Genomic DNA, 18,228 nt, shown 5'->3' with positions numbered 1-18,228 from the left:
CAGATGTTTTCTTTAGGCTGGGAAGCAACTCGAAGTTATGAATAAAATAAAACAAAGCAACTGAAGAAGAAAACAAAATAATCCCAACCTATCGCTCCTTGGAAATGCTGAAATACAGAGTATGGGACCTATCATCAGACTAGCCCACGTGGTTCATCACTCTGATCTGATAGTGGCCTGTCCCACATGGTTCAAGAAAAGATAAACGGTGGTAGGAAAACATTTTTTTTTCTAGCTTAAACAGTTCCTGACCTTCTAAGTAAGGATGGAGCAATGAAAATGGGATTCAGTTTTGCCAGTTTCAGTCAGCTGGATTCAGCTCATATGAAAACAGAGAAAGAATTTTATCCAAGATATCAGTGTCTGAGAAAAGAGAGACTGAACTGGAAGGTTGATGGTATATACTATTTTGAGCAGACTACAATGAGCCTAAGTTTAGAAGTAGGATTTGTTAATAAAATTACTGAGCTTTGTTTGAAATGCTGACCACCATCATACAAGTTTCAACAGGAGAAGAATCTAACTGAAATCATCCTCAAGAATACTAAAATCCCTTACCTATTTCATAGAAAAGGGCTTAATAATACCACTGGAAGTTAATGTGTCCCAGGGATTCCATGATCAAGGGAAAGCCTTAAGGCTTTTGCACTGAAAAAAAGTTCAGTAGAAGTAAAACCGAATAGGCAGCAATGGTTGAGGCGAATCAACAGCATTTTATGTACCCAAAGAGTAGTGTTAGAAACAGTGCAGTGTGACAAGGAACAAGGCAGCTGGCAGCTGCTCCTAGAAGAAATGACAAGCAGGAAACAGATCTGTGCCCCAGACCTTTGGGAACACTGGGCATGACAAATTGTAGTGAGGGATTCAAAGGTCTGCCACAAAGCACACCTCCAAACCACATACATAAGCCCAGCTGTTTATGTGCTGCTTCATTTAATACTTTCCAAAAGCATCTTTCTATCAGCTTTGGGTCCTTCATTAGGACACTATTCAAGCATTGAGTGATGTCTTCTGGTGCAACCCCCCACCTCCAACCCCCCACCTTTTTATGGCCAAATAAGCTGCAGCATAGAAGTAAGGAGCTTGCTACCACAGAAAACCTACAAAAGAACAGTGACTTGAACGCAGCCTCCCAGGAATGTTGCCCGCTCTTCCATCCCCAGGTCTTTTCCATATGCATCATCACACAGTTTTCCCAGTGATGGTTTAAATTATTTGAAGCCAATCCCACCATTTACCAAATGAATGATTTTGTGGAGCTTGTGAAGCTGGTAAAATTACCAAGTGGCTTGGTTTGCATTCCATATGTTCTTAATAAATGCATTTCCACACCAGCTGGTATTTGGTTGCTGCAATTCATTTGCAAACATGATTAAAAATTCAGTCAAGATTAATCTTTATTTTTCACTCAGCTACCTTCAAACAGAATCACCTACAGCAATGTGTATGGTAATCAACGCAAGAAAGAAGCTTAGAAGTAGAAAAAACACATGGGTAAAAAGTAAGGTTATTAAAAATTGAATTATTCCTTTCCTACAAAGTTTTAGGTAGTGCTCTTTAACTTTGGATACAGCAGTTCCTCTACATCCGCTTCACCTGACATGAATAAATAATTGACAGTCATTTGACAGTGTTTTAGAAACAGCCCAGAAAATATACAAATAAAATGCTACAATACAACCCCCATACAACAGACATAAAAGAGAATTTGAGAATTATATTGTGTTGCAGAAACTCAGCTTCTTATGAAGTTTCTTTAAAAGAATACTGGAACAACCAAGTTAAGCACAGCGAAACAAATAACCTGAGGGGCAGAGGCAGGAGGTGCCAGAACCAGGGTGCAGCACAAGAAGGTTGCAATGCCTGAGAGCGGCCTCTCCTGGCAGTCCATCCCAGTGACAAGGGGGGTGTTTCCTGGACCCTGCTCCATGCAGGGGCTGATAGAAACATCTGAGCAGTGCTGCTGGATTGCATTTGTTGATTACTGTGGGTTAAGCATGGAAGTAATGCATCAAGTCCTGGAAGTACATCTGCCAAATACAGCTCTTCTCTACTCTGAACACATGTGGAATGGGAACAGGAATCATGCCATTGTGCTTGCAACTAGGAGTCAGGGACTCTAAAAGTGCTCTGTGAATCTCAGGTGAAATAAAGTGCTTTGGAAGGATATTTACTGCTCTAAAGACTTTATTTTTTATTTTGGCGTGCCACAATCAGATACATGGAAAAGGCAAAGGTGAAGGTGCAGGGTTTGTCCTCTCCATTTCAGGAGGTTCAGGAAGGTTTATTTGTTCTATTCTCAAGGCCAATTCTATTCCTGACTGAGATTCTATCTACTTCCAATCAGTTCCAATTTACATCACTCGTCTTTGACCCTAGCAACAGTAGGTAAAAAACCCTAAAAAATGTTTCCAGCCGTGGGAGTGACTAACCTCTGTGGAGCTTTTCTCTTTAGCTTCAGTGGGAGCGTGGGCTGGCTGCAGGGAGAAGTTGCTCACATAAAATAATGGTGAAGATTAGAAAGCATAAGCATATCCACTTCAGGCAATTAGGTGTTCTCTTTTTAAGCAGAAGAAGGAAATCAAGGAGAGTGTATACACACTAAGAGCTGGTCTGAAGTTAAACACTTTTCTAAAACTGGCTGAAAAAATGAGGGCTCCTATTTAAATATGAGAGAGTGAAAAATGTCTACAGATTCTCAGTGGGATGTGGGAAAATATAGTGATAGAGAACTTGCTTTTCAGGTCCTGCAACCCATTCTGACAGCTTGGCCAAAGATCAGATATTCCTTTCCTCTAGCACAAGTTTCCCTGGCAGACTGGATGGGAAACCCATGTAGCAGGAATGCCACCATGCACCTTGCTAAACATCCCATACCTTCTGTACTTTCACAGGGTTGTTCCCAGCAGAGATTGGTTAGTCTGAATATTGATTGTGAAACAAACCAAAACACAGACACAATTTGTTTCACTCTGCCCTGCTGCCAGGTGAGCTCTCCTGGCCAGATCCTGTTCCCTCACAGCTGTTCTCCCATATGAAGATGATTTTTCTTTTTTCTTTTCTTTTTCTTTATTTTCTTTCTTTTTTCTTTTTTTTTTTTTCCTAATCTCTCAGAATTATAATGAATTTGGCTTTGACAGTTCTTTCCTTCCTCTCCCTGAACAGCAAACTCAAATAATGATGAGTATATAATGAGAGATACGTAAAGTGACAGCTATTTCAGTGATGTCTCCAACATGCTAACACACAGAGGTCATTAAGCTTGCACACCAGGATGACCTTTGCTAAAGAGCCAGACTGGGAAAATGTGTTTCTTTTCTTTAGGATATGAAATGAGCATAATGTTATTTCAGAAGTGATAAGGATCAGAGAGATGTAGCATAAGGAAGATGAAATCTGACTCGGGGACTTACTCAGGCTGGAATATCCTACTGATTCTTTCTTTCATCACAGGCAGCCCATCTGTGTTCAACCGAGTTTGGGTCAAAGGATCCACCAGAATTTCATTATTTAGACAAGTTAACCTACTTAAACAAAACATTATCAGCTACTTCAGGATGACTTGAACTGATGCAGACCTTCTGAAAACTAAACAATGACAAAAAGCAGACACTGATGGCAGTAAATATCCAGCAAGGAAGACACTCAAGAACAACCAGCATTTACATACAAATTGTTTGTTCAAACATCTACTGATGTGTATAGGAATTTAACATCAGGGATCGTTGACTCAAGAGGTTGAAAACTACCCTGTTTTTAATTTTCAGACTTCAGAGTTTTCCCAGCCATGAAACAGATGCTGGTAGAACGAATTTCTCTCTGCCAATAATGGCCCTGTTTTCACCATTTTTTTTCTAACAGACCGCTTAGAAGCAACCCATACATCTCACTACAACCTACAGATCACAGGCTGAAACCTTCCTGACTAAAAGGGAATGAAAATTTTTCTTGTTAAGAAAGTTTTAATTACCGAGGTTGTTCTGCAGAAAAAATGCACAAGCAAAAATCTGAAGTTGTCTAAAGAGAAAAGGTTCTCAAAAAGTTTATCAGGAAGAACCTAAAGAGGATGCCCACAGAATTTCCATAAAGGCTCCTCAAGGTTGTCATTTTGGAGCCACAGAACAAAAACACACGGACAAGACACCATGATTTCAGTTTTGTGAAGAAACAGGTGTTCAGAATGAACCAATTAAGGTTTTGCATGGCTGAGATAAAAGTTTTGTCACTACTGAATCTTGGATTTAATAACACAGTAAGTGATAATGGCTTACTTTTATATAATGAACAGCATAGGGTTCCTACTAATTGGGTAAGAAGAGCAATTAACCTCTTGGTGCATCAATGTTCCTGTTTTGAAATATTTGTAAATTAGGTGATTTGAGTGTTTTAGCTTTAATACCCTGGTGAAGCAAGTCTGGATTTTCCAGAATTCATGTAAAACTAATCTACAAATAATTTTTGAAAGTTCAGTGGTGCTGTAGTGGAAGTATGAGGAATGTATGATGTTAACCAGCAAAATAACATGCATAAACCATTAGTGTACATGAGCCAGCTATTAGTGTGGTTTATAAATGCATATGGATAGTAAAAAGAGAAAAGTCATTCTGTTCAGTTTGTGTTTCTTTTGTTAGAATAAAAGTAGATCTCACATCTGTCTTCTTTGTTGACCAAAGACAGAAAAACGTGTATCATTGCAGAGATTTTCCTGTTAAAGCTTTATGCACTATATTGTTGCTTCTCTCCACACACACACCCCCCTTCCCCCCCCCCCAAATATAACGTTTCTTATAGTAGATTTATTTCTATGCTATAGAATGAAAAAAGCCCAACCTTGAGAAAAATAGCCTGATATAAACAGAACCAAACTTTGGTCAAGAAGTACATTTGGTACAATCTCTTGCAATCTTGTCCCGAAGCTATACAGCCTGGTGTACTCTGTCATGCCATGCTTTGTTTTTCCATGGTAAATAGGTAGAATGACTAGGAAAATATTACAGTGATATTTCCTGATAGCTTAAGGGGACTTTGCACAGGTTATATGTCTCAGAATAGCTCCACGGATGAAAGAAAATGATTTAAAGCTCATAGATCTAAATGCCATGGGGGAACAGTTTTATCCTAATGCTGGTCTTGATATTTCACTTAAATATAATCACTTAGTGCTTGACTCTGATAGCTAAGGTGACATTTTTCCCCTCATTCAACTCAATGGAAGGGTCCCTCTGGTATTTTTATATTCTCCGACGCTTGATTCACTGTCTAAATCACATGCTATGGTTTCTCCAGTATCATATTGTTTTTCAATATCATAATCTACAGTTATGCAAAGAGATTTAGGCCTTGCTTTGAGGATCCAGTTCTGCAAGCTGTGATGACAGCATATGTTGGAGGAGTAAAGTTGGCCACTTGGGGTTTTGTGGAGAATACCAGTTCCAACAGATGAGTACAGTATAAGAGCATTCTTATAAATTTATTTGGAAAAAAAATGGCATTGTCTGTCCAGTTCTCTGCACAGTGACCTTGTGTCATTTAAATTAATGTGTCTTTGGAAAAAAACTCATGAAAATTAATAAGGCAGCATATTGTTCAGGCCAAGAGCACTGCTCAGTATACGTCCCTTCCTGTGATGTGCAGGCTTTGATATGAAACTGACTCTTGCTTATCATTACTGTTTGGAAATCAATCCTTCCACTTTACAGCATATTCTCCTTGAGGTGTAATGCACATGAATCATATCATAACAGTTACCTGTGGCCATTATTGGGAATGATGAAAGTGCTGGTAAGTGAGAGGGCCCAGGGAAGAGTAAACAAAGGAGGGCCAGTGTGAGCAGAGATCTAAACCAGAAATCCTGACAGCAGGGGCCTTCTTCAAACACTAACACAGGTATTATGGTGGTCTGCAGGAGCAATCCCATCTCGTGCTTTGTTAGATAAATATGAATCAGCAAGTGCTCCAGATTTGCTACCAACTGGTAGTGACTCTTGCCTGCTGTTTCGTTCAGTCTGTTCTGCCTGGTGGAATATAATCATTTTTATAGCATTCCAAACACGTGAGTCTTCTCAGCAGGTTTCAATAACACTGGCTAGCTCAAACAGCCCATTTGTAAATATTTCAGCTCCTCCAGTTGAGAACAAGAAGTTAAATAATTTGTCTTTGTCCTCTTCTACTACATAAATTTGCTTACCTTCTTTCTCTTATGCTAAATCTTTGCTTCTTCACATCATTTTTCTTTCTTTTTCATTATTTAAAGCCTACTTCAGTGAGATCAGTTCTCCATCTGCTAAGGGACAGTCCAGACAAGCAGCACATCCTTATTACACAAATCCTGATGGCGTGTTTGACTTCTTACAGCCTTGAGAGATGTTTAACCACAGACACTTCCACGCAACAAGCAGATATTCACAGTTATCTTCTGAAGTTTTTATACTCTGATTCCAGTACAGACAAGGTATTTTAACTATGTGGGGTGCTTGTGACTCCTCTTTCCTCCTGGTAACCTGTCCATCCTCACCTGTCTACTTAACAGCCCATTCAACAAGTGTTCAACATTCTACATCTCCTTACCTAAACTCAGATATTCACTAGAAACAGGAGGCTTGGCTGCACAGCACCAGTGAATCTCTTCTCCATTCTTGGTGATCAGCTCTGGGGTGCCACTACAAAGCCGTGCAGAGTCCTTCCTACACCACACAGCAAGGATGGACCCAGCTGGGATTCTGACTTTCAGCATGACAAAATGGAGGAGAATCTGCATGTTGCCGCTGCCCCTGCACCCTGCACCTGGTGCTCTGGGAAGGCTCATAGGCACAGGATAATTGCCAGTGAGGAGTGCCTTGCACCCACACTCCTGCCTCAGCACTGGGGACTCAAAGGGAAGGCACCCATGGGGGATGCTGAAGGCAGGCTCAGCTAGCAAGCTGGTGCTGAACAGGAGCAGATTCACCTCACAGGGCTGGAGCTGGCTCCCTGCAGAAGCTGGGCAATGTGCCTGCACAAGGCTCAGCAGCACATCCTTTATCTACTTATTGCTGTGCAGATTTTCTTCAGCAGCATCCAGATAGCATGGCTGAATGTAAGAAATTATCAGATCATTGCTTTCCTGGCAGATGAAGCAACAGATTACTTTCTAAACACACAAGTCATCATCCAGGCCATTCTGTTGCATATGCCCTTTAAGAATTTTGATGACACAGAGATGATGTGCAGGAGAAATTATGAGCAGCATCATGCTGAATTTGTTTGTCTCCTTATCTCTGCATATTCATCTGATGGAAGAGAATGTACAGAGGGCACATCCTTTGCCCTTTAGGATTCTAGAAACTTCTGTGATATCAGACAACCGGTTTCTCAGCTTTTGAAGTGACAGAGCTCCACAAGCAGGGAGAGAAGAGGGAAAAATTAGCTGTGAAAAAATAGGTTTGGTTCAGAGAAGTTTTTTGGATAAAATGGTCAAAAAGAAAAAAGGGAGATGCCACCGCCATAAGATAGCAGAGTCCACTTAGCACAGTTTCTTAACTGGGTGAGATGCGTGTGCTGATTTACCAGAAAACCTATTAGCAGGTTGCAGAAAGGAGACATCCTCTCAATGTATTATAGAGAGGGTTAATGAGATTCCTTAATTAGGTACTATGGAGAGGGGAATTTGGAGCGTTATGCTTTAGCTCTATGATCAGACAAGACCTTAATACTCTCAGAGCATGGTCTGTAACAAGAAAGAATAATGTGAATAATTTTACAGCCACAGAATCTATGAGGGAGAAACCAGATCCAGCCAGCTAGGAAACTACAGACAGAACATAACATTTGCAATCAGAGTTTTGCCAAACATCTTCCTGTGTTACCAGAACTCAGCATTGTGAGCTCTGAATTTGACTTATTGAGCCACGTATGCAGCCTGGCACCATCTCTGTGTCCAGGCACCAGCAGAAGGCGCCTGGCAGCAGCAAACCTTCAGCTGGAGGGCATGCGATGGCCAAGAGATAGAAGTCATCCTACTCTGCCTGGCCAGAGGAGCCACTCTGCAGCTGAAGTGAACAGAAAGATGCATGTGCTTGGATACTCATTTGGATCAAAGCAGTCCCATAGCATGGACTCTGCAACCTTCTGCATGACAGAAGGCACAAAAGCTTGCTGTCATTCAGCTCCTGATTATCTTTCAGTGTTTCCTTTCTCATGAGGGAAAAAAGTTTTATTCACATTTTTTAGAGCATTGGTTTGAAAATGCACTTTCAGTAGTTTATAGTACATTCTCTGCTATCCTAGAATCCCCAGAGTTTCTAATCATCTTTGACCTAGATCCCGTATTGATGCCTCACAACCCACTTTCAAGAGAAATGAGATCTGAGAGTGGTCAGCACCTCTAAAAATTGGGGTGAAATCTCAACCCTTTTGCCTTCACCAGGCCTAAGACTTCATCCTGCTTCTGAGAAAGCTAGATAGAGGAACGCTTTTATGAGATGAAGGTAAAAGGACTTTCTTTTGATAAAAAATTTCAATAGGAGGATAGAAGAAAAAAAAAAGAAAGGAAAGGGCAGAGGCTGATGTGGAAGGAATCTGTGGGTTTGCAACATCGTTTGGAAGCTGATCCAAACACATTTCTCTTCAAAGCAGGCCAAGGTTCCTTAAGTTGAAAAATGTTGTTATGAAGTGTTGGCAACGGGGTCTTAATCCTTCCCTATTCTTCCTGGAGCAGGCCAGGAGTAATCTCAGGCATGGTAAGCCCTGAAAAACACAGCCAGTTACCATAGCTGTCCTTGATCAAGCAGTTACAACTCCAAAGAAGTTAATGGAGTTACAGTTGCAACAGCTCTGAAGATCACATTGTATTTCTCTCTCTCACGTTAAGCAGACAGACAGCAAAATGAAGCAAATACTTCCCGATAACTCCATAACGGACTGCCTCACTGGATTATGAAGATGCCCATTCAGCTGAGACATGTGTCACTTCTTAATTTTATTTTTCTACAACAGCTGCTTAGTCTGTGACAGTCGAAGGGAGTGGGTATTCATTCTTCAGCTCATGCAATAGAGATAGAAATGGTTTCAGGAGGAGCTCCAGAACAGCACACATAATGTTTTGGACCCTTCCATTTGTGTTTGTACATTTGTTTGAACTGAATTCTTCTTCCAACTAGTGAAATCACCGGGGAATGCAAAGTCAGCCTGACCAAACTGCCAGCATGGAAATAAAGATAAGTTTGGCTTCTCTAGTACTTTGCAGAACTTAAATGATGATAAATGTCATGCTATAATACCACATCTAACTGAATGTAATTGCACTGACTAAAGTCAAGAAAGAATTCATTTCTTCCAAATCAAATTATTTTGAGGATGTTAGGATAGGCTTTTCAACTATCGTTGAATTTAGATACTTAAATACGTATGGTACCTCTCAGTCTACATTTAGAGTATACTAACATTTAGCATACTGAATGACTCAGTCCCATAACTGCTGTATTAATAACTTACACCAAGGCAGCAGGAATTACTAGACATCTTAAATATAAAACACTTACTTAAGAAACCACTACAGTTATATGCATAGATAAAAAGATTCTGTACAATCCAACAGAACAGATTTGCAAGATATATGATTTTTACTAGCAGAACAAAACTGTGTTTCATGGCATAGTAATAAAGATGATAATTTTCTGGTTTGCTCCAGATTCAGAGGATTTCACTGAGGAATTTCTGATCTGTTAGTTTAGAAACACCTGCAGCAGGCATCTGCTTCAGCACTTGGATGCTGATCCACATGATCATAGCAAGATAGCATTCCACTGCACTATGGCACTGATGTTCATGGCAGTTGGGCTTTTCTATATGTGAGATGCCATCATATAAAGGCACTTTCCTTTTGTATAACACATTACTGTGTGACAAGAAGTACATTTACACTTGTGAGAGAACAAGAGCTTGGCATAAGCAAAGTTCAAGCATGAAGTGGTTTGTTCTCCATGAAGACAAAGGTTTTATTGTCTTCCCTTTTTATTTCAAAAATGTTAATTTGTTCTTTGGATGGACAGCTATTAACTCAAAGAGGTTTATCTTGATCAACAACCAGATTCCTGGTATTTTGAATCAGAAAGTGTGAAAATATATTCCAAAGCCTTCAAAATCAATGAGGGAAACTCAAAAAAGATCTTGAGAATAAGCTATTTTAAAAATGTAAATGAAAATGTTGGTTACATATACAGCAAATTTAATCTTTTGTATGTGCATGCATGTAAATAAATACATACGTAGAGATATATATGTAAACATTTCTACACAACAAATGTACTAATTAGTTCCTTATGAAGAACTCCCAGTAGATTTATAGAAAAAGAGACTCCAAAGAGCTATGACCAAAAAATGACGTGATCTGATGAGAGAAAAAAAAAACCATGAACTCTGAAGTGAGGTGGCATGAACAAAGCTGTCTGTAAAGCATCGTTTATTTGATAAAACAGAACTAGAGTATGGACAATGATTCCCTCTGCTCCTGTAAATGAATATATGATAGCCTTTAGGAGTTTTCCAGTACAGTTCATCAATTCTTATCATATTTAATTCAGATACTTTCAAGAGAACTGCAGGGAAAACTGGCACTAGCTCAGGTGACAAATCTCCAAAATAAGAAACCAGCGCTGCTTTCTTCTTAATCGCATGGTGTATCACTTCATGCTTGGTGTTTTAAAGAGAATATCCTCAGCTTTGGGCAGAGTCAGCATTCAGATAAATAAACATAAGAGACCCAAAGATCCAAGGCGTGTCCTGATTTCTAGATAACAAGGATCTTACAGGTTATTTCTAATCCTCTTCTACCAGCAACTATCTGGCATATCCACAATACATGTTGGGGTTCTGTCGGAGGTGACTTTGGATCTTGTCTCCTACAAGATGACAATACAGATACCTCTGGAATAATGAGAATGTAGTAGGGAGGCAACTACAGGAGATGTAAGGTTGGTCTTATGATTCCAAGTTCCCGTCTGGCAGTAGATTTAAATCCCAATGAAAATATTAATTACTCATAGATTTTAATATATGGTGGTGCCTGTGTTGAAAAACAGTGTTTTGTAGCTGAGAATTGGCTCTATCAAATAGTGTTATTGTGCTCTTTGTATCTGCTGTAGTTTCAATGGAAATAAACGAGGTGTTACTTCTGGAGCAATCCAAGCATTTAGAACAGAAGGAACAAAAGGTACCCAAAACTTTCAGATTCCTTTGTGAATCTGGTCAGCCTGAGCTTTTCTTCTGTCCCAACTGGTTTGGGTTAACTTTGTATTTGCTTCATCTCTAAGAAACCAGACTGCTTTGTCATCATCTGACAGGATGTCATGGTAGAGTCTGGCAGGGGCACCAAGTGCAAGTGAATTCTAGCAGGGAACTACAGTAAATGAAAAGCTCCTCACAGACATGGTTGAGCAGAAAAGCTGCCAGACTTTACACTGAAATCAAGAGGATCATGATGTGAAATGAATTCTAGCAAGGTCAAAAAGCAGGAACAAACTTCAGAGGAACTTCTGTGCTCCCAGCTGCTAGCATCCATTCCTTCATTTCTACTCCTTCATGTGCCCATCACCCCTTGGCCAGGGAGCTCCCTGGTCTCAGCCTCTTTGAAGTTTGAATTTCACAAATACTAACATGGCAAAGGTGAAAAATAGAGCTGTTGTGCTGGCTGTTTCACTGTACAAATGGGCTTTGAAAAACATTTATAACTGCTCCTTAGCCTCTAGCACATCCTTCTTCTTCAGTAACTCTCTGAAATGCAACTCTGTTTTAATTAAGGTCTTGGCTTCTGTTTCTTGCTTTCATCATGTCTTAGTTTGTTACTAAAAACCAAATCCTGTTCCTGTTTTACAAAGACCACAGGTCCTAAAGGGATGTGACAATGAATGAAACGTACTTAATACTGTATTTTCAAACAGAAAAACTTTCTACAAGCATCACTTAGCAGACTGTTACTGAAAATTCATCATTCACACAGATGTGACCTAAGAGCACAGCTGCGCCCTGAAGTGGAAGAAGCATATCCCTTACAAATTACAGTTCTATCAGGCGTTACCCCTTTAGGGTTAGGCATTCTCAAAGAAATATAAATATTTAGACAATTGGAAGATCCTGAAGGCAGCCTGAACTCTCACACCCACTTTCGATGATGCAGTTCGTTTTCTAAGGCAGTCACTCTCTGGCTAAGATGCACTGTTACACTCCTACAAAGCATTTGCATGCTGGAATCCCAGTCTTCACAGCCACTCAGGGTATCCCCCAAAAGATGTACATTGCAGGCATGACAAAATTCTCAAAATAGACCCCCCACCTTCTGCAGCACAGTAACAAACACTGGTTTATTCCCTGCAGGAGGTTTCTGCTGCCTACCATAAACACAGATTCCTAGAATAACTTGTCTCTGATTGGCAACAATTACATCAAACCTGAAATGTTTCAAACTGAACATCTGCAGTAACTGCTGACAAATGTTTCCTCAGAAACTTTCCTCACTAATCTGTAAGTATGTCAAAATCCCAAATTCCACCCACTTTCTATCTGAGCGGTTGCAAATGTTCTCAGTGCTCTCTCAAAGGCTACCCCTTAATTGAGACAAGTTTCAAGAAGGTAAAATGTAAATGTCGCCACAAAGCTGTCTGATAGCTTTAACCATTGCTCTTGCTTCCTAACAAAGCAATTGGCATAACGAGCATTAGCTGACACAGTGTTTTGTGGTCCATGTCAAGACTTCTCTGTATGTAAGCCTTTGCCTTGGCATCTGCCTGTCTGCTGACTGACAGCTAACAAAATCATATGAAGACATTTTAAGTGCCAAAAAATGTGCAGTGAGCTCTGGAGCTTTCAGAACACATTGGTAACAACTTTTTTATTTACCAATTTGTATTGCATGCTGACATATTTATTGAAAGATTGTTTTCCTGGATGTGTATTTTCCCTTTGCTCTCTTAATGAGATGCTGTCTCAAAAAAATAACTGAAGGGAAAAGTGATGCATGTTTTTGGAAAATCGCAAACTAACCTTATTAGAAATCAGAACAATATCCTTGAATATTCTGATTACTCGAATTTATCTGTATTTCTCTATGATGCTGTAAGCCTACTCATAGGCAGGAACAGGAATCAGTTTGAGAGCTGAACGCTGAAACACAAAGGCACTCCAGAAAGAGTTAATTAAATAACACAGCAGTGGAATGCCCTTCGGCTGCAAGTGAAAAGTAGACCAGAATCCAGCACACCCTGATAAAAGTATTCAGAAAACATGAAATAATGACTGGTTTGTAGAAGAGGCACTTACTGTGTGAGGTGGTCAAACAAATGAGTGCACTCTGACTGATTTCCCATCCGGCAAGAGCTGCTCCTGGAAAGAGGAAGGAAAAAGACAGTGACCTTGTGAAGTGGGTGAGTTTTAAAACACCAGCTGTCTAATGGAGTTGTCCTTGTTGATATATTAGCTTCAAGCTGCATTTGGATATAATTGAGATTCATGTAGCAAGTGGGGAGGGCTCCATTCTGCTGAGGAGATTCGATTATTCAGGGAGAGAATAATGTGACTGAGTCGCTCATTTGAGCAGGTGTAACCAACCTGCTAGATCCAAGCAGGCCAGCTAGGGCTGCAGATTAATTGGGTTCATTATGTTTCGTCTCTGAAACTAGACCATTCAAACCTCAAAGAAGCCTTATTAAATCCTAGGTTTTCTTATGGGCAAACAGTGGCTGTGCACTAAAAACCTTCAGTTCACACTGACCAGCTTTGGGCATTAGAAAGTCAAGACAGGACCAGAAGGTACTGCATTATCACTTTCTTTTTTTTTTTCTTTTCTTTTTTTTTTTTTTTTTTTTCCCCTCATGCTCAGGGCATAGGTTAGGGAACAACAGTTTTAAGCCTGGTATGACTGGGACTTGTGGAAATGAGATGGTAGGGAAGCACTGCCCCTTTCCATCTCCTGTCCTCACATAAACCTGAGCAGCTGGGTATCCAAATCATTCTTACATTACCCAGAAAAGAGGGAAAAGAAACTTTTTCAGCCAGGGATGGTGGTGGACAGTCTGCGAGCACCAGTTCTACCAAAGAGAGTGAGAAGTATACGGTCTTAATGGATTAACAGATTCCACATTCATGATGATAGGCTTTTCTTTTGACACCTGAATAAATGACCATGCCCTGGCTGTATTTTAATTTTTCGTGTGCTAGATGTATTACAATCCCAAATAGACTCCTGTAAATCTATTTAGAAGCATAATGAAATGAAAACCAGGTTTGAATAGAGAATGCATTGATTTTCTATGTCAGAAATGAAGCAATTTAGTATTTCTTTCACTCAAGGTGCTACTGTTCCATGCCAGTACTAATTAAATTCTAATGTGTTCTGAGCGTAGAAATTATGTTGTCTCATAGTAAAGCAACTATATCAAATTGAGGGGTAGAGACATTAACGATCTGATCAGATGAATTAACATAAACCAGCAGTCCCTGTCATTGCCACAAGTACATTTTTCATTAGCACTGACTCTTCTTGATTTTGTGTTAATAGATCACTGCATGGGGGAGGGGAAGGATGGGGACAGAGGGAAGAGTTAGGTAGTTAAGTATTTTCTAACTGTAGGTCATGGAATTAAGAGCTGTAGAAAAGCAACAAAAAATTGTTTAGAGATTTAAAAATTAACTCATAAGACAAAATGACCTCATAGGACCTCCCTGTATTCTCACATATACAGCTTTTCTCTGAACTTATTCACCAAATTCTTGCTTTATCTGTACAATATTCCTGTGTCGCTCTGACTGTCTCTTCAAAATCTTTCAAAAGCATCTTATCAGCTCCTACTTTCAATAGGAAATGGAGGTGAGCTAGTGAACTTGAACCAACTTGTTTCAAAGGCAGCCTGCTTAGATAATTCACCTTGGGAAATCAAAGTTTGTGTCTCAGTTTACCTTTATGTAAAATCTGGAGCATATCTAACTCATGCAGCTGTAGTATCTCTTAATGTACTGCTTTAACACATTCCTTGACCAAAGTTAGCTCGAGATATGCACGTGGCAACAGTTCTTTAGGAATCCAGTTGAGATTTATGGGAACAGTCAAACCCAATGCTTTGGGCTGGTGCACAAAAGAACATCACATCACGCAGCTGTGGCTAATTGGACAGATGGGCTCTGCCAGCAGCAATGTGTCTTAGCTGTCAAATATCCTGAACTTTTCAGCCACCTACACAACACACAGCCACATGTGAACACCCAGAGAAATTAATATGGATATTAGCCTTCGCCATTCATTATCTTGTCATCATTTCAAAGCCCAGTTTTGAAGTGAGAGGACACATCGCAGCTTTTTTAATTACCACTTGCTCCAGCTACTGCAATCACAGACCCATAAAGGAACCCCAGCATAAATTTTTTGTTGCTAATAAATATCAGTCAGGGATAAAATAATGGACCACAGCTCTTTCACCTTTTTATTAATCTATGGTATGTACTGTGAAAGTCTTGATGAAGGGAGTTCTGGCCTTTCAAGCAATGAGGCGCAGAGCAATACACATCAGTTCTTTGGACTGCTGGGATTAAAACTTCCAGCAGTGACTGACAATATCGCATTGCACAAGTGGGGAGATGTGAGGTACAGAACGCATTTCTCTGCCAACATATGTAATATTCATGAGCATTTTATTATTTTTTCAAGGGTCAATTAGGTACCATTCAAATCCTGAAAGGTATTTCCTCAGGTAGGAAATGGGAACTACATTAGAGTAGTAGTGAGAGGAGGAGAGGAGCAGGATAACAACTCCAGCACCTTTAAAGTCCCTTCCAACCAAACCCATTCTATGGTGATTTATAAAGGATTCCATTTAACTCAGAGTCTTCAGAAGATGCCATATTCCCACTACTCATATTTCAAACAACACGTATATTAAATCCTTATTCTAAGGAGAAGTGCAAGCTTTCCTGTTTTCTTAATAATCCTTTTGAGTTTTTACCTTTCCTCAACACTCAGCAAATTAAACAGTGCATGAAATGCCTCCTGAAGCTGCTCAAGTAACAGAGAACTTAAAGTTGTGTCACTATGCTCCTATTCCTTTTGCCTTCCATTTTCCTTCACTTGTGCAGAAACACCTTGAAAGTTCTCTATCTCAATGAGGACATAATTATGCCATAGACTAGAGACAGTCACAGCTCATGGCACTTTCTGACTTGCAGTAGAGGACTTTGGTCTTGCAAGCAGCACATTCTCCTCCTAGGAACAACCTTGAATATTTTTTAACTCCAAAATTAGAATTCTGAACTTGCTGCAGAGAGGCTTGAAAAAGCTGTATGTAAAATAGCTGTTTCCTGTCAGGCTCCTAAAATCCCTAGCGGTTAAACATAATTTTTTAAAGGCTTTATTTGCTATCAAGCACCTGAATCCTATATATTTTACAAGCTAATGAGCTAGTTTTTGAAGAGAAAAACGTAGCTGTTAGGAATATTAACTGAAGTTATGCTTACTGCAAGAGTGTGGGGCGTGTGTGTAAAAATCCTGCTTTAATGTGTAATCTTGGAGTAAGTCCCAGAAGAGATTGATTCAATTTCCATTTATTATGAGAGCAAAACTTAAAACTGCTCTGATGTATAGACACTTGCTATTCCCAGCATCTTGCAAGCAGCAGATTAGTGATGTGTGGCACGGCCTATGAAGACTAGTAATATAGAGCCTTAGAATTATGGTGCAGTGTGTATTAATGGAAAAGCTTAAAGATTGGGTTTGTGTTACAATAAGAGATCTCTAATTGACAGCTTCAATTAATAGGTCTCCAAACCACAAATCAGAAGTCTGCAGCTGCTTGCCCTTTTCATACGAAAGGATACTTAGGAAAAATCTCTCAATTATCATCCCTGGTTTGTGTTGCCTGGGGAACTGAAGCACAAGTTTTGAATAAAAAGTTGTAACTTAAAATGTGCTTTCAATACAACACTTAAGAGAATCTAGAGCGTTTACACATCATCTGGTTTAATCTTTCGTTTAGAGGTCCTCTTCTATCCCTGACCTGCATGTTAAACAAAATCATCTTGTTGAAGCACCTTCTGTAAACTGAAACTACAGTGGCCATGAAGTAAGCAGATTTTTCAGTTATAAAGTCATGGACCACCTTTGATCTTCAGCCAGAGGGACAACACCGAATCTTGTGAAAGTGCTTTTTCATCTTGCAATATTACAAAATTATGATCATGTTGTAAAAACTCACCATGTATTAATATCTGTAAGCAGATACAGAAATACTTCAAAAGCTTAAATAACACCTACCCTTCCCAAGCATCAGTTCAGTGAACAGAAGGCTTGCTGTTGGAAGATGTGAAAGCAGAATAGTTGGGAACAGCAGAAATTAATCACAAGCAATGCTAACCCAAACTCCAGCCTGAGTAGCTACAAGCACTGAAGTAAATCACAAGGGAGGAGGAGTCATTTGTACTAATTGACGAAGGTTTTGGAAGGTGCATCTTGCTTTCAACCTGAACTTCCTTGGAGATTTGAAAGAGGTGCAGATATATGCATTTAAATCTGTCTTGTTGCTAATGAGCTCAGTTCTGTTGAGGAAGGTTCAGATATTATTATGGATTCAGGAATAGTTCAACACAGGTACTGCATTATTCCACTTAAGTGTGTGTGTGCACACATGCGTATATACTTATACCTATCAATTCCATTTTGTTCGAATTCAAGACTAAAACCTCGGAACATGGGAAACTCTTGAAAAGAAAAAAACATCGTTCAGTGGGCTCTAATAAGGAGAACAGACGTCTTGTATGGCGCCAAAGTGGAGAAATGTTAATCAACTGCTGAAACGGAGAAAAGATTTTTCATTTTTTAGCCTTCAAAATCTGACAAGAAGCTGCCTGAAATTTTCATTGGCTTTATTGTTCTTATCAGGTGCTTTTTGGAGAGGAGAAAAGAGGGAAAATTGTGATATTTTATTTTTATTTGCACATAAAATTTTATTATAAATTTTATTGTGTAATGCATTAATTAAATTTGTGGTTTAAAAAAAGAATCAGCCTTGAATTGGGTGTAAGAAAGGCTTTCAGAGCAAATGAAGATCACATTGACAGAAGCTGGGTATTTAGATTTGTCCTTGAAGTGCTGGGGACGTTGTACTTTGGCATGAACACCCTCAGGCAACAAAGACTGAAACAAAAGATGTGAAGTTGGGTGAGGTAGCAGTCTCTATTTCATTCTTTTTATTTTTTCTCCTCCTCAGCTTTTGT

Source organism: Coturnix japonica, chromosome 9, assembly GCF_054131305.1.
Source record: "Coturnix japonica strain WE chromosome 9, WE-NBRP24, whole genome shotgun sequence".
Classification (NCBI taxonomy): Eukaryota; Metazoa; Chordata; class Aves; order Galliformes; family Phasianidae; genus Coturnix; species Coturnix japonica.
This window is presented reverse-complemented; position numbering follows the sequence as displayed.